The sequence below is a fragment of the Biomphalaria glabrata genome, chromosome 3 (assembly GCF_947242115.1).
Source record: "Biomphalaria glabrata chromosome 3, xgBioGlab47.1, whole genome shotgun sequence".
In the NCBI taxonomy this organism is placed as follows: Eukaryota; Metazoa; Mollusca; class Gastropoda; family Planorbidae; genus Biomphalaria; species Biomphalaria glabrata.
This window is the reverse complement of record NC_074713.1, coordinates 31,639,437-31,664,495: the sequence shown is the minus strand read 5'-3', so window position 1 is coordinate 31,664,495 and position 25,059 is coordinate 31,639,437. Positions and strand designations below refer to the sequence as shown.

General features: G+C 39.5%; 1 protein-coding gene across 2 annotated transcripts in view; it reads left to right on the top strand.

The window, feature by feature from the left end:
• The window catches only part of LOC106073784 (muscarinic acetylcholine receptor M5-like), a 269,944-nt gene that overhangs the window by 99,400 nt on the left and 145,485 nt on the right, over nucleotides 1-25,059 (top strand). Inside the window, exon 1 of one of the 2 annotated variants that reach the window (XM_056024544.1) lies at nucleotides 5,517-5,878. The exons of the other annotated variant lie outside the window; for it this stretch is intronic. The gene's annotated coding sequence lies outside the window, so the exon portion shown is untranslated. Of the gene's footprint in view, nucleotides 1-5,516; nucleotides 5,879-25,059 lie in introns of those variants that run through there. 2 annotated transcript variants of the gene reach the window in all.

The window sequence follows — 25,059 nt, the reverse complement described above, 5'->3', positions numbered from 1 at the left end:
TAAAGTGTTTTTTTCAACACTAACCTATGTAACATATGGTTTAATTTTTAGCGGCCCCCGAAAGGGGAAAAGACGCTATTAGTTTTGTGTGAAATGTCTGTCCGTCCGTCCCGTTTAGATCTCGTAAACTAGAAAAGATATTTAGATCGATGAATTTAGTGTACAAAAGACAAAAACCATTACTACACTGATTTTCAGAAAACACATTTCCTATTATGGAGTGGGTCAATCTGGTAATGGATTTTTCCTGTCACTGACAGTAAGGTTATACCACGCTAATTGGGGCAGTCCGGTATGTTGCCTTTTTATACAGGGATATGATGGTGGCATCGCGAAGTTCTGGTGAGATTGTACATTTGTTACAGCACGAAGTGAAGAAGTCTGTTTACTTTTCTGTAAGAACAGCACCACTCATTTAAAAAAAAACTGGAATATCGTCTGAGCCATGCGTTTTGTGTCTTTTGGGTTTCCCGATGACCGTTTCAACCTCAACATGACTTGGCTATTTGTCGAGTTCCATTTTCAGTGTTTCTTGTGGGATTTCAGTAAGAAACTTCTCAGACACAATCCTTTATCTTGCTAAAGAGCATGCTTGAGTGCTCTGTCCACCGATTAAGTAAGTCGAATCTTTTGGTTAGCAAGACGCCGCCGTCGGTATTTTTCTGAGGCGCCATAGTCTAGTATGTTGGGCCCTAAGCAAAACGGAGTGATTCAAAGAGTGAGCACGTGTCTCCTGGGTCCGCGTATATTTGTATGTTTTCTGAAAGCTCCAGCCACAATTTGTTTTTGTTTAATTCACCCACTTTTGCATGTCAAGTGTCAAGTATTACATGAAGCTATGTAGAGAGAGACTTTGCCGTGTCACGTATTACATGAAGCTATGTAGAGAGAGACTTTGCCGTGTCAAGTATTACATGAAGCTATGTAGAGAGAGACTTTGCCGTGTCACGTATTACATGAAGCTATGTAGAGAGAGACTTTGCCGTGTCAAGTATTACATGAAGCTATATAGAGAGAGACTTTGCCTGTCAAGTATTACATGAAGCTATGTATAGAGGGACTTTGCCTGTGAAGTATTACATGAAGCTATGTAGAGGGACTTTGCCTGTCAAGTATTACATGAAGCTATATAGAGAGGGACTTTGCCTGTCAAGTATTACATGAAGCTATGTATAGGGGGACTTTGCCTGTCAAGTATTACGTGAAGCTATGTAGAGAGAGACTTTGCCGTGTCAATTATTACATGAAGCTATATAGAGAGGGACTTTGCCTGTCAAGTATTACATGAAGCTATGTAGAGAAGGACTTTGCCTGTCAAATATTACATGAAGCTATGTAGAGAGGGACTTTGCCTTTCAAGTATTACATGAAGCTATGTAGAGGGACTTTGCCTGTCAAGTATTACATGAAGCTATATAGAGAGGGACTTTGCCTGTCAAGTATTACATGAAGCTATGTAGAGGGACTTTGCCTGTCAAGTATTACATAAAGCTATGAAGAGAGGGACTTTGCCTGTCAAGTATTACATGAAGCTATGTAGAGAGGGACTTTGCCTGTCAAGTATTACATGAAGCTATATAGAGAGTAGACAGGAGAAGAATATGCCAAATAGAAGTAGGTGCGAGCACACATCCCTGCTTGACACCACTGCAAACCTCAAAAGGTGCTGATTGGGCTCCATTGAATTTGACAGTACATTTAGTTTCCTCGTGAAAACATTCAATGAACTTCAGTAGTTTGGGAGGGCAACCTATTTTCCTTAGGAGTTTGAAAAGGCCACTTCTGCTGACCATGTCAAAAGCTTTAGTCAGATCAACAAAAACGATGTAAAGGGGTCTGTCTCTCTCTCTGAATTTCTCCATACAAGATCCTCTGGAGAACTATTTAATGTATCAAGGCTGCGGGCAAAAACCAAGGTTAGGAAGCTACTCGTCAGGGAACTCCTGTATGCTGATGATGCAGCTATTGTGGCTGATTCTGATATTCAGCTACAGTCCCTGGTTGACAAACTATCTGCTGCTTGCCAAAAGTTCGGCTTAAACATCAGTCAAAGCAAGACTAAGATACTTGTCCAAAACACTAAACACTGCACCTCAAGTAAGCATTAATGGCCATCCACTAGAAATTGTTGATCACTTTTGTTACCTTGGCTCCATCATATCCAACAACACTCTACTGGATAAAGACATAAACAAACAGGATAGCCAAGGCAATTGCCACCATTTCACGGTTGCAGAAAAGAGTCTGGTACAACATATTGCTGACTAGCAGTACTAAAGCTGTAGTCTACCGGACCTGTGTGTTGAGCACCTTGCTGTACGGAAGTGAAACATGGTCAACCTACTCATGGCAGGAAAAAAAGCTGAATGTCTTCCACCTCCGATGCCTAAGGCGGATCTTTAAAATAAGGTGGCAAGATAAGATAACCAATGAGGAAGTGCTACCAAGAGCAGGGTGCCAGGACATCCGCTCTGTTATCAGCAGCAGACGCCTTGGCTGGCTTGGCCACGTTCGTAGAATGCCAGTAGGTCGACTTCCACAGGACATCCTGTATGGAGATCTTATAGAAGGCAGGAGAGCCGCTGGTCGTCCACTTTTACGTTATACGGATGTATGCAAACGCGACATGAAGCTCTTCAAAATCGACACTGGCAACTGGGAAGAGGTGGCACTGGACAGATCCACATGGAGAGAGAGCATAAAGGAAGGGTCACAGATTGCAGATGTCATACACAACAGAAGCAGAAAGAAGGGTGAAAATGCAACGGCGCCTGGTGATTATATATGCCCAACCTGCGATTGCAGCTGTCTATCAAGGATTGGCCTCTTTAGTCACACAAAGAAGTTGCAAAGGGAAAAGATCGTCTCTGGAGACGTAAAATGCCACAGACTATATAGAGAGGGACTTTGCCTGTCAAGTATTACATGAAGCTATGTAGAGAGGGACTTTGGCTGTCAAGTATTACATGAAGCTATGTAGAGAGGGACTTTGGCTGTCAAGTATTACATGAAGCTATGTAGAGAGGGACTTTGCCTGTCAAGTATTACATGAAGCTATGTAGAGAGAGACTTTGCCGTGTCACGTATTACATGAAGCTATGGAGAGAGAGACTTTGCCTGTCAAGTATTACATGAAGCTATGTAGAGAGGGACTTTGCCTGTCAAGTATTACATGAAGCTATGGAGAGAGGGACTTTGTTTCAGTGTTGTTGGGCTTAGCGAGCACAAAACAGAAGTGTGGGCATTTTGTAATAACTCTTTGATTGCTGTGTTGGGTTTGCTGTAATAGCCCATCTCTCTGGCCGTTGTATCATCTAATGAACAATCTTCTACCCTCCTCCCACAGTTATTTCAGAGCTATAATTCAAGACCTTTCAAAAGGCAAGCAATTTTAGATCCCTCGCTCATACAGCTTTGGTTCTTGAGTAGAAGTCCTAAATTCTATATTTGAAAAAAAATTGAATTCTAGGACGGCTCCTATTAAAATAACACAGACACACAGATTTTAATGTGTGAATCATAAACGTCTTTATGGACAAATAATTTAAATCTAAAGTAAGACGCACGTGTAGAGCAACCTTTCCCAATGTGTACTTACTTGTCTACATGTCACGTGATCTGCATTGAGGATTTAGACTTGAGATTCAACGTTCATACAGCCCAATACGTAGACTAACTGTCACCGTGAAATAAAATACATCTACCCACAAGATCTGTAATATAGAATAGCATCCCTTCTACAAACATTTGATCATCTCTTACAATCATCAACAGTTCTTTGAATTCTTAATTCTAGATATTGCTTTACATTTTCTAATTCTCCATACTTTATTTTTAATACTATGGTAATTTTATCGACAAACACATGAACGCGTTCATATTCCATGTAATCGAAAATAACAAATGTTATTTTGTTTTCACTAATGGACCTCATTTACCAATCGTAAACAAACAACATTTAGCCACATGATTCTCTTTCTCTATCTCTTCTATACAAATTACGATCTAATTTTAATCAACAATGGTTATCAAGTGACAGGTTTTTTTCGTTGTTTTATCAATAGTATCACGTGACCGTTCGTTTTGGTGAATGAGGTTCATTCTTTTTTTTTTAACTTCGACCACGACTACTTCACAAAAAAAAAAGGAAGAGGAAATGGATAGAAATAAATATAGATACCCAGTTTAACAATATACATTGTCTTTCTATAGTATAATTTACCTAGAGGTACTGGTGTACAATATATAAAGTAGTTCAATCTTTCACCTCTTTCAGTCCTACTATAACTAGGATTCATCTCATATATACATATGTTTACACAATATACAAAGTTGCCCTGTTATACAATATACAAAGTTGTACAAAATATACAAAGTTGCCCTGTTATACAATATACTGTTACGATCTTCTCTTCTAATCAAGCGTTGTGTAAACAACTGCACAACACATCAACACACAACACATAATGAACTTGATAACAAGAGTTCCAAATAATCTGGTACTTTAATGAATTGATGGAGGCGCGGTGGATTAGCGGTAAAGTGCTTGGCTTCCGAACCGGGGTCCGGGGTTCGAATCCTGATGAAGACTGGGATTTTTAATTTCGGACTTTTTGGGCGCTCTAATGGGCACCTGTAAAAGTAAAGGCGGTTGGTCGTTGTGCTGGCCGCATGACACTCTCGTTAACCGTAGGCCACAGAAACAGATGGCCTTTACACCATCTTCCCTATAGACCTCAAGGTCTGAAAGGGGAACTTTACTTTAATGAATAGATAATAGCCAATGCTAGATAAATGGCAACACATTAACAACAACTAAAAATGCTACACTGTACATCACCGTACTAAACTCTACTGTCTCTATCTCTTCCTGAACTCATACATTTACTTGAGGACTACATCAGGACCGACTTCATGGCCGACTCACAGTCCCGGTCTCCTCGCTGTCCTGTCTTGAACTGCCCCTTTCTTACACACTGTCTCTCGTCCGTAAAGGATTCCGATCACATGACCATAACACGGGTCCTATTTGTGTGTACTAGCAGTACTGTCCCTTGTCCATCGACAGCCGTTGACCTAAGTGATTTGCCACATGTGTCAGCTGAACCTACAGTTATACCTATCGCGCCGCCAATAGTGTTATAACAATACATAGTTGTACACAATATACCAAGTTGCCCTGTTATACAATATACATAGTTGTACACAATATACCAAGTTGCCCTGTTATACAATATACATAGTTGTACACAATATACCAAATTGCCCTGTTATACAATATACATAGTTGTACACAATATACCAAGTTGCCCTGTTATACAATATACATAGTTGTACACAATATACCAAGTTGCCCTGTTATACAATATACATAGTTGTACACAATATACCAAGTTGCCCTGTTATGCTAAATTGACCCATTGACTAGTCTGTTAAAATGGGCCGCAGTGAGCACTAGTCGGAGAGCTAGCTGGCTGTTACCTCTCACTTTGTTTCTTCTCTGATGGCACGGAAACGCTGGTGTTGAAGCTGTATTGAATCAGTGAATAGAGACAGGTCTCACACATTGGAACTTTGTATCAAATTGTAGTGATTGGACTCTTTGACATTTGTTTTGAAACAGAGTGCACATTTGAAAGAATCAATTTTTATATATTTTTTAAATTCTTTTACACGAAGATTTAAAAAAAAAAGGAAAGCTTAGTGAAAAGTTTAGTTTACATGAACACATGTTTCGATCGAACATTCTTACCATATGTTTTGGTTAACCAGGAAAAAAGTTTCACAGGTGTTTTTTTCTGCCTTTTCGTATTCTGTGCAGTTCAATATTTTCAGTTGCCTTCAATTTAAGGAATACCTTCATTCATGATCTAACTTGGTAAGTGCTAATACAAGATTAATATAGGTGTTATACATTGAACATTTCAAATAATTATTGTTCTAATCATTAAACTCTGTTAATAATCATTCTGTTCAAGAATAACGGATCATTAATGGCACAAAATAAACGAATTTTCTTATTACGTATATAATGAAAACAATATCATCTTTTTTGTTCAATACAAACTTGACATTTTCGTCTTATATTAACCAGACATTCACTTTCAAATACAAACTCAATATTTTCTTTTTTTTAACTAAACTTTTCAAACTTAACATTTTCTTATTTTAAAAACTAGACGTTTCCTTTCAAATATAAATCAAAGTTTTCTCAAAATATAAATTCAACGTTTGTCTTTCAAATATAAATCATAGTTTTCTCAAAATATAAATTCAACGTTTGTCTTTCAAATATAAATTTTTTTTTTTAAATATTCAAATTGGACTTTTTATTTAAATTTTATTTTAAATTTTTATTGAAATATAAACTGAACTTGTACTCTGATGAAATGCCTTAACTAAGTCTTCAGTTTTATTAGGATGGTTTGAAGGAATATATTGAAAATATGGAGAAAAACTTTTGTGTTTTCTCTTGGAACGCCTTTATTAGCTGTTGCTGTTGACAGTAATCGAATGTTTCATTTAACAGAGAGTTTACTTTATAGTGCACCTCAGGTTAACAGAGAGTTTACTTTACAGTTTATGTCAAGTCAGGTAAACGTAGTATTTTAAAACTACTTTTATTGGTCTATTCTGTAAATGCTGTGAAATTTAATTGACTGCCAGTAGTAGCAGAAAGTGTTTTTTATGCCTCAATAAAATATATGTGATTGTGATTACATTACATTAAGTGAGATGTATAACACATTAAGTGAAATGTATGGTGAACTAATGTAGATTGAAAACACACTTAGTTGTATGGCATATTTTCCTGTTAATCTTAATGGTGTTTAAGTTACGAATGATTGCTTTAAGGGAGTCTTTGTCCATCATAAAGCACAAAAAACAATCCTTAAAAACTTAAATTTCAAATGCTTCAATTAAATAAATCGAATAAGAGTCATATCCTTGAATCACACTATTGACTTAACATGAAAAAGATTTAAACCAAACTAGTAGGCCTACTATGAATTTCAACTCCAACACTTTGCTCGGCTTTCTTTTAATTTCTAAGAGACACTGTCGGAGACAGTGTATTGTGAAACCATAAGAGTTGTCTGGCCTTCTAACTGTTTAGTCGTAACGTAAATAAATGAGGTCATTGTGTCAAATATGTATTATGTTTGTTTGACTTGAAGATCTTGATGATATAAACTTGTGACATATGCAGGTTCGGAGGTGCCTTGATTTAGTTCAAACACTTTAATAATCAATAAAGTAACAAAGTGCTGATATGCTTTTCTGGATTTTAATTATTTTAAACTCAAACTTGAAATGATAAATGTATGTACAAACGATATATATAAAAAACTCAAACTTGAAATGATAAATGTATGTACAAACGATATATATAAAGAAGATACAGGATTCAGTAAAAATGATCAATAAAATGAGTATAACTTTTAAACTAGCGACTTTTAAGTCTAACTTTCTAGCTCTCCTCCTAGTCCCAATCTACTCCTCCTCCTTTTATATCTTTCCTTAGAATAAAGAACCGTGACATCTCAATACCCTGTTGTTGTTGTTTTATTTAACCTATGTTAATTTTATTTTGCTAAACACTGTCTTTCAATTGTAGAATATCTGATTTCGGGTGGTATGGCGTTGTAAATTTCATCTTTATTTTGTACATGTCCATGAATGCTTTCGTAATTTCCGCTGTAAATTGTCCCCCTAGGTCGCTTAGTATAACCTCTGGTAGTCCGGTTCTGACGAAAATTTCTGACAAAGCTCTGGTAATGTCCATAGCTGTTATGTTGACTAATGGTATTGCTTCTGGCCATCTTGTACATGTATTAACTAAAGTAAGTACGTATTTATGATTTCTTGTTTATTCAATTGGTATAGGTCCAATAATGTCAATGGTTTCAAACAGTTTGAAGCGGTGCTTGAGTGTGTCTACCTTTAGGTCCTTTCATTTGACAAATATGACATGCACTGACGAACTTCTTCACATCTTTCGTTATGCTTGGCCAATAGAAATGTTGTAGAATTCTTTTCTTTGTTCTGGATACCGCCATATGTCCAGAAAAAGGTTTCCTGTGTCCCGATTCAATTATTGTCTTTCTGTATGTTTGTGGTGTGACATAATGGGGAAATAACTATTTTTGATTACTTGTATAGTTAGGAGTGATTCCCCTTATGTAGTTTATAAAAGGCCTTGCAAACTGTGTTTAAAAACTAGACGTTTCCTTTCAAATATATGTTTAAATACATGAGAAAAATAAATGGCCATCAACTCACAGGCCGACACAACAAAAAGTAAACAAAAGATACTCAAAAATAATATGGCACACAGCCCTAGTCATATGTTACATTCTCGTCACATTCTGGTTATCAAAAATACAGGTCACAGGCCTCAGGTCAACACATGACCACTTTTGACCACTGGGTTACAAACTTCCGGCTTACACAGCCAACTGAAGGTCACAGGCCTCAGGTCGAAACCCCACCCATTTTCGGCTACTCTAGGGTTACAGGCTTCAGGCTTACACTAGCCACTTTTAGCCAAAAAAAAACAACAAAATGGTCATGATGAACTATAGGCTTCAGGGAAACCTATGAGCCTACAAGCTTCACAGAATCCCACCTATAGCCATCCGTTTGGTAAAGCCCATCTGATGATTCAATACAGGTTGAATCCATCAGAGACAAGGCTATAAAAATATGTAAAGTCCATCTGATGATTCAATACAGGTTGAATCCCTCAGAAAAAGGTTACAAAAATATGTCACGTTTGGGAGTACCCCAGGATGCAAAACATCAGGGTAAAAAAAATATACTGCCTGGAAATCATTTGGGGCTATATCTATTGATAAATACATTATATAAAATACAATAATACTAAAGACATACTTAGCCCAAAGATCTCCAGAGCAGGGCACACTTCTCCGAGTACCCCATGACACACGACCACTAACAGAAAAAAAATACTATTCACAACACAGGTCAAGTGGTCAAGCTGGTAACTCAGGAGCAAGTGGCAACTAAACACAGTTTTCAAGGCCTTTTATAAACTACATAAGGGGAATCACTCCTAACTATACAAGTAATCAAAAATAGTTATTTCCCCATTATGTCACAGTGGTACGGCTATTTGTTCAATGATTTCATTTTTGTGTATGCTTCGTTTCTTAAGCATTCCGTTGTCAAGATATGGTTCATTGTTTGATTCTGTTATATTGGTCTGTGTTTTCTTGTATAATCTTGATAGAGTAGGATCTTTCTTTTATTCTTCTTTAAATTCTTCATTGTTGAATTCAAACGGGAGGTTTGTCGTTTCATTTCATTTTTATTTGTGGTTTCTTGATCTGTAGTTTCTTTGGTTCCGTTTGAATTTGATTCATTCTGTAGATTTTCTGATTCTACTTTTTCTTTAGTCATTGACAATGTAATGACTGCATTGCATTCTTGGCTTACTTTCCAGTCTTGTAGGTCTCGTTGAGTGCAATTACGAACCCCTTTAATGTTGCCAATCTAAACATTTACAGGTAAATTGTCTGATACTAGTGCTTCTACATCACCACTGTAGAAAGGTGTTGTAATGATAATCTGTGATACAGGCAGATTGCTCACTGTACCATTGAAAGCTGTAGCCGCAACATATTTTCCTGTGTATTGATGAGGCTTAATTTGGTGACCTTTAAGATGACCGTAATTACATTCTATGTCTCTGGTTTTACATTGTGAAGCATTATGTCCTTTGAAATTACAGTGTGTACATATTGGCTTTCTTTCTGGTCTTGGGAATCGTGGTGATCTGGTTTCTTTGGTATAACAGATGAAATTCTCTTCTGCAGACTGTTTAATAGGTTTGTTTGGATGTGCTGCCCTGTATTGTCGTACTATTAGAGTCAAAGTTTGAATGTCTTTTGGTTGTCTTTCAATGATAAAGGATTGAATATCTTCTGAGTGTGCATGTGTGATGGCATCTATGATGACATGCTCTCTCAGATTTTCTTATGAATTTTCTATTTTCGACAAGGGGATCCACTTATCAACCCACATGGTCAAGTTTGATATAAATGTTTGTTGATCATCTTCTTGTCGAGGCATTTCTGTGTAAAATGTTTTTTATACGCATCTAGTGTAGCGCCATACAGTCTCAGGAGTGCTTCTTTTACGTTGGAAGTTGGATACAAATGTCTTTGGCTTTACCTGTAAGAAGGCTCATTAGAATTCTGGAATATTGTTCTTCAGGTAGACCTGATGCTTTTCCTAGTTCTTCAAACGGCATGAGATAAGAATCAATATTATCTTTAGATTCTTGAAAATTTGCCACTTTTGACATTTGTTTATATTTATCAAAACCGGCTGACTTTTGTTGGGCATTCGCGATTTCTTTCTGTGCCTGGGCTATTGTATGTCTTTTTCTTTGATAAGGCGTTCTTCCTCTTTGATAAGGCGTTCTTCCTCTTTGATAAGGCGTTCTTCCTCTTTCATTAGGCGTTCATGCTCCATGTCTTCGTTTCGTTGTGCTAAGACTTCCTTTTTATGTTCTTCAAGCTCTTGTTTTGCCCATTGTAGTCTTTCTGGTTTAGGCATGGCTAATTTCTTGGCCATCTCAAGAAAATCTTGTATTGTTAACATTTTGGCTGCCATAGTAAATTAGTTGCAAGTAGTCTTGTATTCGTGAAATTGATAGTTGAATAAAATAATTGTTGTAACTCAATAGTAAACTTGAATAAATTTCAATTAATATTTCTTGGCTTTTCTTTATTTAGAAGATACACGATAGTTCAATGTTTCACCTTATAGATCGTCATTATGAGATGATTCTTGTGGTCAATTGTAGGTGATAGTAAATAGTAGTTGCCACTTGTTTAGGCAATATGAAAAACAATTGTCACAAGTAAGTAAATATACAAGGCGATCTAAGTTCAAAGATCAAGCCTGTAAAACGATGTAAGGTTCTACTGACCTTGTCATAAAGACATGCAGAAGTAGACTTGAACGTGAAGTTTTCTTCGTAGTGATGAGAGGCTGAGTAGTGACGTAGAACTATCGTCTGTAGTTCTAGTTTGATGCAACACAACTGTCAAAGAGTTGATTCGATTATTGCTGGTTTGTTAGTATCATGGCAGACGTCAAAGGTTGCCGGAAAAAATGTATTGATCCTGTAGTAGTTATCACGTTGATGACTTCAAATAATGCTCTTGTTGTTATGACTTGTTACTTGGAAGTTCATTGTTGACAGTGCCAAATACATTGGTTGTACATACAGCCTTTGGAGGAGTCACTTCGTGTCACGTGTTTATTATGTTTGTTTAACTTGAAGATCTTGATGATATAAACTTGCAGGTTCGGAGGTGCCTTCATTATAGTTTAAACACTTAATTAATGAAGTAACAAAGTGCTGATATGTTTTCTGGAGTTTTAATTATTTTAAATTCAAACTTGAAATGATAAATGTATGTACAAACGATATATATAAAAAACTCAAACTTGAAATGATAAATGTATGTACAAACGATATATATAAAGAAGATACAGGATTCAGTAAAAATGATCAATAAAATGAGTATAACTTTTAAACTAGCGACTTTTAAGTCTAACTTTCTAGCTCTCCTCCTAGTCCCAATCTACTCCTCCTCCTTTTATATCTTTCCTTAGAATAAAGAACCGTGACATCTCAATACCCTGTTGTTGTTGTTTTATTTAACCTATGTTAATTTTATTTCCCAGCTGTAGCCTTGAACTAAGTTTTAATCGGCGTCTCTCTCTGGCATCGATGCGTGGTGACGCGTGATCTAATTTGAGCTAGGTAAAAAAAAAAGTCCTCATTTTGTGAACAATGAGGTGTCACCAGGGACGTGACACATTGCTAGTTGAAATTTAAAATGCGTCCTACTAGATAACATTTTCAATGTAAAAAAAAAACATTCAAGGCTTTGCACATTGCCAAATCTCTTGGATACCTTACTTCTTTACATGTACCAGACACTAGATAGCAGTCCTACTATTTGCATTTATCTATCGGCTAGTAATATACATAATGTAAGCATAAGGGTCTAAAAAGTGAACTAGGAGAGATGATTGGATGAAGCGCAGAGATATCTGAGGTACTAAGTCAGTGATCCATTATCTGAAGGATGTTTTATATTAAAGGACTCACTCTTGATCAAGTGTGGCTAATCAACACAGAAAAAAGGACAGAAAGTGGAATCTACGCAAGACAACATGCGGGTTCTTACCTTGTTTGGCATACAAGTATCTTTTCGTTGCAGATTGCCCAATTTGTCGTCAGGTAGCTAGCACAGCATTGTAGAAGTGAAGGTGAGAGAGTAGGAATAGAATATGTATCTTCTGTTTGAGGACTCAAGAAAATATTAAGAAAGGACACAAAATATAGCACTGAGATTCATAACTAACGAATATTGACATTTGACTAGAGTAACACCTTTAGTAAAATCATTAAATTTAGAAAGCCAAGGAAAGATCACTCTTTTATTTCTGCTAGTCGCGCTAGAGTTACCCCACGTAGCTTAAGCGTCAAAAAAAAAAAAGAGGGGGGGGAGTACTCTGTATTCACCCGTCACTAAATAGCAGGGCCGGACTTAACAATTGTGGGGGCCCTATGCGAAACAGATTTCGTGGGGCCAAGTTTAGGTAGGGATACGGATAAAAAGTGAAAATTAAGACTTGATATTACGCTCAGTAGCATGAATTACCAAATGTTTAAATCTATCTTCGAGAATTGTTGACCTCAAGTATTTCTTCATTAGTTTCAAGCACGATTAGCTTCTTTAACCAGATTCCACAATGCCGTTTTTTTAATCGCGCGTTGGATTTGCGTTTTCCATATTGAATGACATCCTAAAATGACTATTTTTTGTCTATATATTTCAGGAGATTTTTATGAGTTTTCAAATTTTTTTATAATTTCCGGATATTTTGCAATTTCAGGAGATTACCAGGAGCTCCTTGTAAATCAGGAGGCCGTGGGAAATATGTTATCTATACTATAATGTATGTATGTATGTATGAATGTATGTATGTATGTCCCTGTGACAGGTGGGGAAAGGTGACGTGTGTTTGGCACGTTTTATGTCTAGGGGATGATTATTTTTAAATGCTATCACACCCCCACTTATCAGCATATGAATCGGGAGCAGACACGCAACGAGACAAAGCAATGAAAGATAGATACAAAAGTTAAAATAAAAGAATATTTATTTACATAAATATACATATAAGAATAAAAGGGGGAGGGTTTGCATCTATCTCTAATTAGTAAGGTATTTTGATCATCACTGTAGCACCTAATAAGAGAGTATGTCACTTTGTCCTCTGACTTAGCTGGTTGTCCTGTTGATGTCGTAGCTGGCTGTGTCCTGGCTTGAGGTTCTGCAGCTGGAGGTGGCGCTCTAGCGGATAGAGGGACGCCGGCGATATAGTTCTTGTGGAGTCTCAGTCCCAAGTTCTAGTATCTGTAGTGGGCACAGTATGGCGGGTGGCCGGATACCGTGGGCACAATGTTACTGCGGGCAGAGCTGATCTGCCGTGGGCAGCGTAGTTGACAGGATATGTCCAGTGAGTTGCAGAGGGTTGGCGTAGCTATGACGTCTCACACAGATCTGAACCTATAGGGACGTCGCACCTAATAGCTTGACAGGTGGGCTGTCGAATAGGCGGGCAATGCCGATAGCGCCAAGTGGTAGAGTTGAGTAGATCTCAGTAGGCAAGTGCGGTGCTGAATAGCACTAAGCACATAGATAGTAGGTGATTCTTGATATCAAACAAATAGGCAGGTAAATAGGCAATAGGTGATAGGCAAATAGGCAGGTAAGTGATCCGATAAATAGGCAGGCACCTGAGGGAGGCTGCGGATAAATAAAGACAAGTTAGGACATGTCTCTCATACATCTTATCGATGCCCTCGACTGAGGTGCATTCGTCAGATTGGTAAAATTGCTTTAGAGCACAATGGGGAGATGATGACAAAGGGGATTTGGAAAATAGATGGCTGATAGTAACAATATAAAACGTACATAAAAGGGGAAATAATAATATAAGAATGTACATAGAAGGGGAAGTGATAATCTTAAATAATCAACACAGGTGGATAGCGAAAGAAAAGGGGGGGGGTGAGTTGGGCGGTGGTCAGTGACCCAGATGGTTTGTTTACATATGACCGTGGGTCGAGAACAATGGAGCGTGCTTGAATGTCCCTTCAAGCGTCGCAACTCTCATTAGAGTAAAATGAGTAAAGGGGAGGTAATTCGTTACAGGGGGAGATAACTCGTATCTCTCTTCTAGACGCAGTATCAGTGCGCTAGTAAGATTATCAAGGCGGCCAACCGAGATAAAGGAAATAAAATAAGATGTACAAATATATACATGGTTGCATCAACTATCAATTGAGCAACGTAGCATTAACAGGGTAATGCAGTATACAAATAAATACATAGGACATGTTTATGTTTTCTACTTACGCCAGTGAGAAATACACAATGCACTAATTAAATATAAATGAACTAAGCAAAATACACATGATAAAATCCGATGGAAATAGCACAAAAGTAATTAATATGGAACTCGTGATTAAGTTCGGCTTACCACCAGGTATTCCTCTAGGAGAAAGAATAAGTGATATAGTCCAGACTCGATAGCTCAAATAGAATGAGAAATGAAAGAGGGTCTGATTTGATTTGGGTCTACTTATATATATGCCTGAAAAGTGTGGGCGGACACCGGAAATGTACTAGGCTAAGAATTAGCTTACACGTGGGTGAAGTCCGACAAGCGTCGCACCTTGGAGTATCACGCGGTGTGTAGACCAGGGTAATCTCTTGGATCAAAGAGAGACGTGAGAAAAAGGGGGGGGGGAGGATTAGCTTGCATTCAACCAAGGTGGCGTCAACCGCGGCTGTCAGACATCCTGTCGATAAGATCAAGGTCTGAGCGTATCTTTGCCCCGGTCAAGGGAAGATAAATGAAAGGACTGGCCTAATTTTCTCCAAGGTGGTGGACTAAGTCTAGCCTGGTAGAGAGGAAAAGGTGTGGCGGGTGAATAATTTAGGGGTAGGATGGAGAAATAATTAAAATAAAATAAATAAATAATGAAAAATAATAATTAATGCTGTGATAAATTAGAGTGACTCTGACAGCGAGTTTTTGACTTGTCACATACGCCGCCGCCAAGATGGATCTATCGCAGAAAGATCCATAAAGTGCGAGCAGACTGATGTCACTCTAACTTTAAGATCAGTTGTTATCACAGCATTAGAAAAAAAAATCTGGAAAATAAAGGGGTATCCATGCCAGGAGGAAAGTCTGTCCGTGGTCTACTTTCCGTCCCTGAGTATGTAGTCACCTGGGTGAAACATGTGGGGCTGCTGGGGAGAGTAGATTGGGCGATTGGATGAGATATATTTCCTTCCTGGGGCGGATTGGGGAGGGTGATTGGGGCTTAGGCGGGGTGCCCAAGGCACGTGTGCTCGTTGGGGCTTACCTCCGAAGCCGCTGTGAGGCGCTTCTTCACGAGAGTAAGTAGTCAGCTTACCTCGGTATCGTCTGACACGATCAATGTCAGGGAAGAGTGGCCTGACAAAGAATGTGGAGTTCTGCAGGAGAACGTCCCCACGAGTGCAATAATGTGGCTTACATCGTGGCTTCCTGACATGGTCAATGCCAGGGGAAGGTCGATATTGAATGGTGGCTGAGGAGCCATGGTGAGAAGTGTTTTCACGAGCGCGAGGGTTCGGCTTATCTCGTGACTTCCTAACACTATCAATGCCAGGGGGAGGTTGATTTGGAATGGTGGCTGAGGAGCCATAGGGAGAAGTGTTTTCACGGGCGCGAGGGTTCGGCTTACCTCGTGACTTCCTGACACTATCAATGCCAGGGAGAGGTTGATTCGGAGTAGTGGCTGATGAGCCATGGAGAGGAGTGAGTCCACGAGAGCAAGGGTTAATCTTACCTCGGGGCATTCTGACACTGTCAATGTCAGAGGAATGTTGCTTAATTTTGGCTGAGTAGCCTGGGTCAAGTAGACCCTCACGAGTGCGCGGGCACACTTTAACTCGTGACTTTCTAGCAGTGTCGATGCCAGGGCAAAGTGGTTTGAGCTTCGCTGATGAGTCGGGACTAGGCGTATTAGTGTGGCGACCAGGGCTTCCAACCAGCTGGTTGCTGCCACGTTTCTGCTTCGCCGATCTACCGACGGGCAGAGAAAAGTATGGCTTGTTGACTTCTCCAAGAGGAACATATTTGGAGCCTAGAATGAAGTCATACACTGGCGTGTCCATAACGGCGGCGTCGATGGTGCCATGTACGTATCTGCACTCCACGTGCACCCTCGCGACAGGTAGAACCTGCGGAGGAGTGCCACGGTCAATAGACTGGATTGTCACTGCTCCACCAGTGAGATCCGATGGGTCAATCAGCTTCTTATTGATAACCGCGCCGAACGAACAGCCTGAGTAGTAGAGGCCCAAAACTTCGACACCGTTGGCCAAAATGTTCTCTACTCCCGGAGGAGAAGAGATGGGGTGAGGTAGCACTGGTGGGAGTTCTGGTTGGCCGAGATCAATGGCAGTGGGTTGAGGAACCACGGCCATCGTGGAGACGAAGTATGTGTCCTCCTCCGGTTGGTCAGAAGGATCGATCGCGGAGGGTTGAGAGACTGGCGTCACCGTAGATAGGGTCCGTGGGGCCTGCTGCTGCCGTTGTGGAGTGGGTCTACTGTCACGCGCGCTATGACGTAAGTCACGCTGAGAGTAGTTGGGCTGGTTATAGCGAGACTGATGGTTGGGGCGGTTATTGTAGTTATGAGGGGCTGATTGCCGGCCTGGTGCCTGGTTGTGCTGGGGAGTATTAGGAGCAAGGTTGGATTGAGCAGGAGAAGTTGGTTGGTCTGTTTGCTGGTCTGTCGCGGTTGCTTTACCTTTTAAGTCCTTACGGGCGTTCAAGTACCGGTCAGCGGCGGAAGCTATGTCAGCGGGCGCGGTCGCTTGTTGCTCCCTGACATAAACTCTGACCTCTGGGGACATGCATTCCAACAGCTGCTCAGAGAGTATGAGGCATGCTAGGCCATCAAAAGTCTCTGGCAATTGGCTGAGGGCGTGCCACCTGACAAGGTACTTGTCCAGCCTCTCGCAGAGGTTGCCGTAGGTCTCTCTGCGTTCGAGGCGGGAACTTCTGAACTTTTTGTGGTAGGCCTCGGCGGTCAACTCGAACTGGACGAGTAGCGCCTGCTTGAGGGCTGCGTAATCTTCTCGCTGGCCGGAGGGAAGTTTGGAGTAAACTTCGTAGGCTTTGCCTCGGAGGCATTGGGATAGCCGGAAGCACCATTTCTCCTCTGGCAGACCGTAGAAGCGTGCTACTTCCTCAAAACGGACAAGATAAACTTCGATGTTCTCTGTCTTGTCGTCAAAGTGCTCCATTGGCATGTGGGGTAGACCGTTCAAGGAACTTTGAAAGGATGCTGGGCTAGCCGGGCGGGACTCGGAAGAAGCCTGGCGGGCGGCCTCGTTCTCTTTGTCCGCGGCTATCTTTTCTCTCGCCGTTATTTGTTGCTCTCTTTCTCGCTCTGTGACTTCCTTAGCAATAGCTATTTCAGCTTCCTTTCTTTCTCTTTCTTTAGCTATTTCAGCTTCCTTTCTTTCTCTTTCTTTAGCTATTTCAGCTTCCTTTCTTTCTCTTTCTTTAGCTGTTTCTGTTTCCCTTCTCTCCCTTTCCATAGCTATTTCATGCTCCCTTGCCAGTTTTTCCCGTTCCTCTCTTTCAAACGCCTCAAATCGTGCTCTCACAAATTCTTTCCGTTCTGCCTCATCATCAAATATGGAGGCTGCGGCGTCTTTCCATTCAGCCATTCTCTGCTTCATGTCAGAGTCCGCTTTGGAGCGTGTGCCGCTGGCCATAATGGTGAGGGGTGGGCGATGAGGGGTGCTGGGATGGTGGAAGGGCAGATAGAATGGATAATGGGATTGAGCTAGACTTAAAGAAAGTGGGTTAGCAAAAGTGAGTCGCCGGTTATAGGAAAGAGTGCGAAAGGAATGTGGTGTCTGCCTATGTTAATCACAAATTCCTGCAATGAAATATTACAAATAAAATGCAATAAATATGAAATATAAAATATGACAGAAGTGACACTCTTGAAAATGCGAAGTGATGATACTTATAAATATTCTTTAGAAAAATTATTGATAGGAAATTTAGTTATTGCTGCCTGTTCGTGCCTGCTGTACTAATGGGTTAAATCCACGGACGGGCTCGCCAAAATGTGACAGGTGGGGAAAGGTGACGTGTGTTTGGCACGTTTTATGTCTAGGGGATGATTATTTTTAAATGCTATCACACCCCCACTTATCAGCATATGAATCGGGAGCAGACACGCAACGAGACAAAGCAATGAAAGATAGATACAAAAGTTAAAATAAAAGAATATTTATTTACATAAATATACATATAAGAATAAAAGGGGGAGGGTTTGCATCTATCTCTAATTAGTAAGGTATTTTGATCATCACTGTAGCACCTAATAAGAGAGTATGTCACTTTGTCCTCTGACTTAGCTGGTTGTCCTGTTGATGTCGTAGCTGGCTGTGTCCTGGCTTGAGGTTCTGCAGCTGGAGGTGGCGCTCTAGCGGATAGAGGGACGCCGGCGATATAGTTCTTGTGGAGTCTCAGTCCCAAGTTCTAGTATCTGTAGTGGGCACAGTATGGCGGGTGGCCGGATACCGTGGGCACAATGTTACTGCGGGCAGAGCTGATCTGCCGTGGGCAGCGTAGTTGACAGGATATGTCCAGTGAGTTGCAGAGGGTTGGCGTAGCTATGACGTCTCACACAGATCTGAACCTATAGGGACGTCGCACCTAATAGCTTGACAGGTGGGCTGTCGAATAGGCGGGCAATGCCGATAGCGCCAAGTGGTAGAGTTGAGTAGATCTCAGTAGGCAAGTGCGGTGCTGAATAGCACTAAGCACATAGATAGTAGGTGATTCTTGATATCAAACAAATAGGCAGGTAAATAGGCAATAGGTGATAGGCAAATAGGCAGGTAAGTGATCCGATAAATAGGCAGGCACCTGAGGGAGGCTGCGGATAAATAAAGACAAGTTAGGACATGTCTCTCATACATCTTATCGATGCCCTCGACTGAGGTGCATTCGTCAGATTGGTAAAATTGCTTTAGAGCACAATGGGGAGATGATGACAAAGGGGATTTGGAAAATAGATGGCTGATAGTAACAATATAAAACGTACATAAAAGGGGAAATAATAATATAAGAATGTACATAGAAGGGGAAGTGATAATCTTAAATAATCAACACAGGTGGATAGCGAAAGAAAAGGGGGGGGGGTGAGTTGGGCGGTGGTCAGTGACCCAGATGGTTTGTTTACATATGACCGTGGGTCGAGAACAATGGAGCGTGCTTGAATGTCCCTTCAAGCGTCGCAACTCTCATTAGAGTAAAATGAGTAAAGGGGAGGTAATTCGTTACAGGGGAGATAACTCGTATCTCTCTTCTAGACGCAGTATCAGTGCGCTAGTAAGATTATCAAGGCGGCCAACCGAGATAAAGGAAATAAAATAAGATGTACAAATATATACATGGTTGCATCAACTATCAATTGAGCAACGTAGCATTAACAGGGTAATGCAGTATACAAATAAATACATAGGACATGTTTATGTTTTCTACTTACGCCAGTGAGAAATACACAATGCACTAATTAAATATAAATGAACTAAGCAAAATACACATGATAAAATCCGATGGAAATAGCACAAAAGTAATTAATATGGAACTCGTGATTAAGTTCGGCTTACCACCAGGTATTCCTCTAGGAGAAAGAATAAGTGATATAGTCCAGACTCGATAGCTCAAATAGAATGAGAAATGAAAGAGGGTCTGATTTGATTTGGGTCTACTTATATATATGCCTGAAAAGTGTGGGCGGACACCGGAAATGTACTAGGCTAAGAATTAGCTTACACGTGGGTGAAGTCCGACAAGCGTCGCACCTTGGAGTATCACGCGGTGTGTAGACCAGGGTAATCTCTTGGATCAAAGAGAGACGTGAGAAAAAGGGGGGGGGGAGGATTAGCTTGCATTCAACCAAGGTGGCGTCAACCGCGGCTGTCAGACATCCTGTCGATAAGATCAAGGTCTGAGCGTATCTTTGCCCCGGTCAAGGGAAGATAAATGAAAGGACTGGCCTAATTTTCTCCAAGGTGGTGGACTAAGTCTAGCCTGGTAGAGAGGAAAAGGTGTGGCGGGTGAATAATTTAGGGGTAGGATGGAGAAATAATTAAAATAAAATAAATAAATAATGAAAAATAATAATTAATGCTGTGATAAATTAGAGTGACTCTGACAGCGAGTTTTTGACTTGTCACAGTCCCCATATAGAAATCAAAACCGCTTGACCAATCTTGATAAAACTTGGCAGAAATGTTCCTTGGGTACCAACTTAGACCGTAGTGTATGTATTGTAGCCCTAAAACAAACTTAAGACCCTCAAAAAAAAGACCAACTCTATTACAGCTATAGTATTTTATGGATCTAGGCCATGTTTACAATGTTGACATGAGAAAAGATCGAAAGGATTTAGATCTAGATATAATTTTAAGAAATACACTTTGCGCAGATAGTTTTTTACTTTGACACATGAAAATACAAAAGAAGATCCATTGATTTCATTATATAATAAAATTGACCTTCAAATTTGTGTTTCAAAACCATTATTTACATACATTAGTTCCTTACATCTGTGACTACAGATTTCCTGACGAACATTCTTTCATTAGATAATGTTACACACATAGACATAAATAAATATAGACTGGCCAATTAAAGAGTTTTATGAAACGAAAATTTGTGACTTGCAATTTTGTGTACTTTATTATAAAGCATTTATGAGCAGTATAAAAGTGCTTTTTTAACTTTGATACACACCTATATATATATTGTAAATAAGGAGGCACTGTAGCTTTGTTTAATCTCTAAGAATGAAGATCATCCAACTTTTCATAATTTGGAAATCCGAATACAATAGATATACATATTTTCAAGTTACATGAAGTTACTTCCTTTTTCCAGTCTATATTTATTTATGTCTATGGTTACACATCTTTCCATTCCTAGATCTAAAACTCTAAGATGATAAAACTTCTCTTCGCACAGATAGTTTTATACTTTAATACATGAACATACTAATTATTGTCCATTCATTTCAAATTTTATCAAATTAACATTCAAATTTGGTTTTCTAAAGCATTTTTCATACGTTCGTCTACGAAAGCCACGAAGCCGAGTTGAGATAGGCCTAGATCTATATTCATTAATGAATCGCGTACTAAAAATTATTTCGTTTAATTGTTTATTTTATTATCCCATTCATTTAACAAATCGGGTAAACCCTTTTTAATTTTACTATTAATCTATCGCTCTTTTTGTTTTTAATAGATATGTATGTATCGGCTTCGGGTAACCTCATTTTCGCAAAACTAATTTATTTTCGTAGCGAAAGAAAAAAAACTTGAAAAGGATCATTAGCTAAGTTTAACATACATCTAAATCCAATCCACTAGATTAGTAAACACAAACTTAGACCCGCAGTCCGCGGGTAATATCAGCCTAGTAAGTTATAAAATGGTTTAATTTAATAATTTACACCTAGAATTAGCGCGGGTCCTATTAAAGTGCGGGGCCCTGCAAATAAGTGGCGTATGCTACTCCGTGGGTCCACTAGCTATATATAAAACATTGAACATTATTCTTTAAATACAAAAACAAAATCTAATAAATACTCAGAAAGACACAGAGATAAAGGCACATTCCTCATTCCATATGCTAGGACATATTTTTACAAATGCTCCTTCTTCCCTAGTGTTATTTTAGCATGGAATGTATTGCCTGAGCCAGCCAGGAAAATTAGTGAATTCGCAGAATTTAAGTCATTGATTAACATGCAAGACTAAATGCATGACGCGTAGGACGTAATCATCTTCTTTTTTGAAGTAACGTCTGGATTATATAAGATAAGATAAGTTGAACTCTGCAGTTCATGATGAATCTGTTATCTTTACTTTCGTCATATTGTTTAGAGTTTGAATTACAGCATTATCTTCATTCATTTTGAGACAAAGAAGAATCCTTCGTATCAGAGCATAGGATAGTTCTGTTTGCTTTAAAGTGAATTCAATATTTACTCCAAACGAATGCTTGAAATCGCTCTTCTGAATTTTATTACATTTACTTAATGTCCTAACGTCCCATTATTAATGTTCGTCTAAGTTTGCTATTGTAAGTACCAATAGCACACATTGTTTTGAATCGAACTGTGGTTGGCGTTATTAAATTTTTTGAGACTGTCTTTTGTTATTTCATTGCGATAGTACTTTTTTTTCAAAACAACAATATTTCTTTTCCATGGGTGGATCCGTTGTGGGTCACCTCTGAATTTGTTTGATAACAAAAACTCTCTTTGAAATCTTGTTTTATCTATCTTTCATTAATTATTAAAGTCAAAATAATCGCTCTTACAAATAGTCATCAGTTTCATTATTTAAAATGTTAATTGTTATGTAAATTACGATATCGAAAAGTAGATATTGCGCTTAAATTGTGTAAGTTTCAATCCAAATCTACTTCCATCGGTCGGCATTTAATAATCACGCAATGTTATTATTTTGGGCTAATACTAGCTTTCACTAAGGCTGAAACCAAAGTTCAATGTGATGTAATAGTTTGGGAGGGGGCTGTGACAAGTCAAAAACTCGCTTTCAGAGTCACTCAAATTTATCACAGCATTAATTATTATTATTTATTATTTATTTAAGTTATTTCAATTATTTCCCCGTCCTAACCCCAATTTCTTCACCCGCACCACCCTTTCCGCTCCAGGCTAGACTTAGTTGACCACATTGGAGATAGCTAGGCCACGTCTTTCGAGTTATCTTCCCTTGACCGGGGCAAAGACTCGTGACAGACTTTGATCTTATCGACAGGATGTCTGGCAGCCGCAGTGGACACCACCTTGTGTGGAATGCATGTCACTCCCCCCCCCCTTTTCTCCTACGTCTCTCTTTGATCTAGGAGATTACTCGAGTCAAAGTGCCTCTCGACGCTCCCATCTCAAGTCTAATTCACCCACGTGTAAGATAATTCTTAGCCTAGGACATTTCCTGTGTCCGCCCACATTCTCCAGGCCTGTATATAAGTAGATTCAAATCAAGCCAGACCCTTTCACTCCTCTATCGCTGTCGATCGAGTCTGGACTATATCATTTATTCTACCTCCTAGAGGAATACCTGGTGGTAAGCCGAACTTAATCACAAGTTCCATCATAATTACTCTGTGTATATTTCCATTTGATTTTATCATGTGTATTTTGCTTAGTTCATTTATATTTAATTAGTGCATTGTGTATTTCTCACTGGCGTAAGTAGAAAACATAAACATGTCCTATGTATTTATTTTGTATTGCATTAATCTATTAATGCTACGTTGCTCAATTGATCGTTGGTGCAACCATATATGTATATATTTGTACATCCATTTTATTTCCTTTATCTCGGTTGACCGCCTTGATAACTTTACTAGCGCACTGATACTGCGTCTAGAAAAGAGATCTGAATTATCTCCCCTGTAAGGAATTATCTCCCCTGTAGTCATTTTACTCTTATGAGAGTTACCCCGCTTGAACGGACACACTCTCCATTCAAGCGTGCTCCATTGTTCTCGATCGACGGTCATATGTAAACATACCGTCAGGATCGCTGACCACCGCCTAATTCACCCCCCCCTTTTTTTCTTTCTCTATCCACCTGTGTTATTCATTTGAGATTATTATTTCCCCTTCTATGTACATTTTATGTTATCATTTCCCCTTTTATGTACATTTTGATATTGCTACTATCATCCATCTATTTTCCAAATCCCATTTGTCATCATCTCCCCCTTGTGCTCTAAAGCAATTTTACCAATCTGACGAATGCACCTCAGTCGAGGGCATCGATAAGATGTATGAGAGACATGTCCTAACTTGTCTTCATTTATCCGCAGCCTCCCTCAGGTGTCTGCCTATTGCCTATTTGTTTGATATCAAGGATCACCTACTATCTTTGTGCTTAGTGCTATTCAGTACTGCACTAGGTCACTGTCCTTCCTATTGCCTATTTATTGGATCAACGATCTATTTACCTGCATCTGTGCTTAGTGCTATTCAGCACTGCACTTGCCTACTGAGATCTAATCAACTCTACCACTTGGCGCTATCGGCATTGCCCGCCTATTCGACAGCCCACCTGTCAAGCTATTAGGTGCGGCGTCCCTGTAGATTCAGATCTGTGTGAGACGTCATAGCTACGCCAACCCCCTGCAACTCACTGGACATATCCTGTCAACTACGCTGCCCACGGCAGATCAGCTCTGCCCGCAGTAACCTTGTGCCCACGGTAGCCGGCCACCCGCCCTACTGTGCCCACTACAGATATTAGATTTTGGGGATTGAGACTCCACAAGAGCTATATCACCGGCGTCCCTCTATCCGCTAGAGCGCCACCTCCAGCTGCAGAACCTCAAGCCAGGACACAGCCAGCTGCGACATCAACAGGAATACCAGCTAAGTCAGAGGACAAAGTGACATACTCTCTTATTATGTGCAAGAGTGATGATTAAACATAATATTCTTTAGAGATAGATGCATACCCTCCCCCTTATTATTATTATATGTATATTTATGTAAATAAATATCCTTATATTTAACTTTTGTATCCATCTTTCATTGCTTTGTCTCGTTGCGTGTCTGCTCCCGATTCATATGCTGATAAGTGGGGGTGTGATTGCTTTCAAAAATAATCATCCCCTAGACATAAAACACGCCAAACACACGTCACATTTCCCCACCTGTCACAGGGGCTCTAAAGTTTCTTGCGGAATTTCAAAAGACCACTTCTGGTTAACTATGTCAAATGCGTTCGTCAGATCCTCGAAATTTCTTTTGTAGAAGTCTTAAAGAGGAAATCATATCTATAGATAATCGACCATCTTGAATTTACGTTTAGA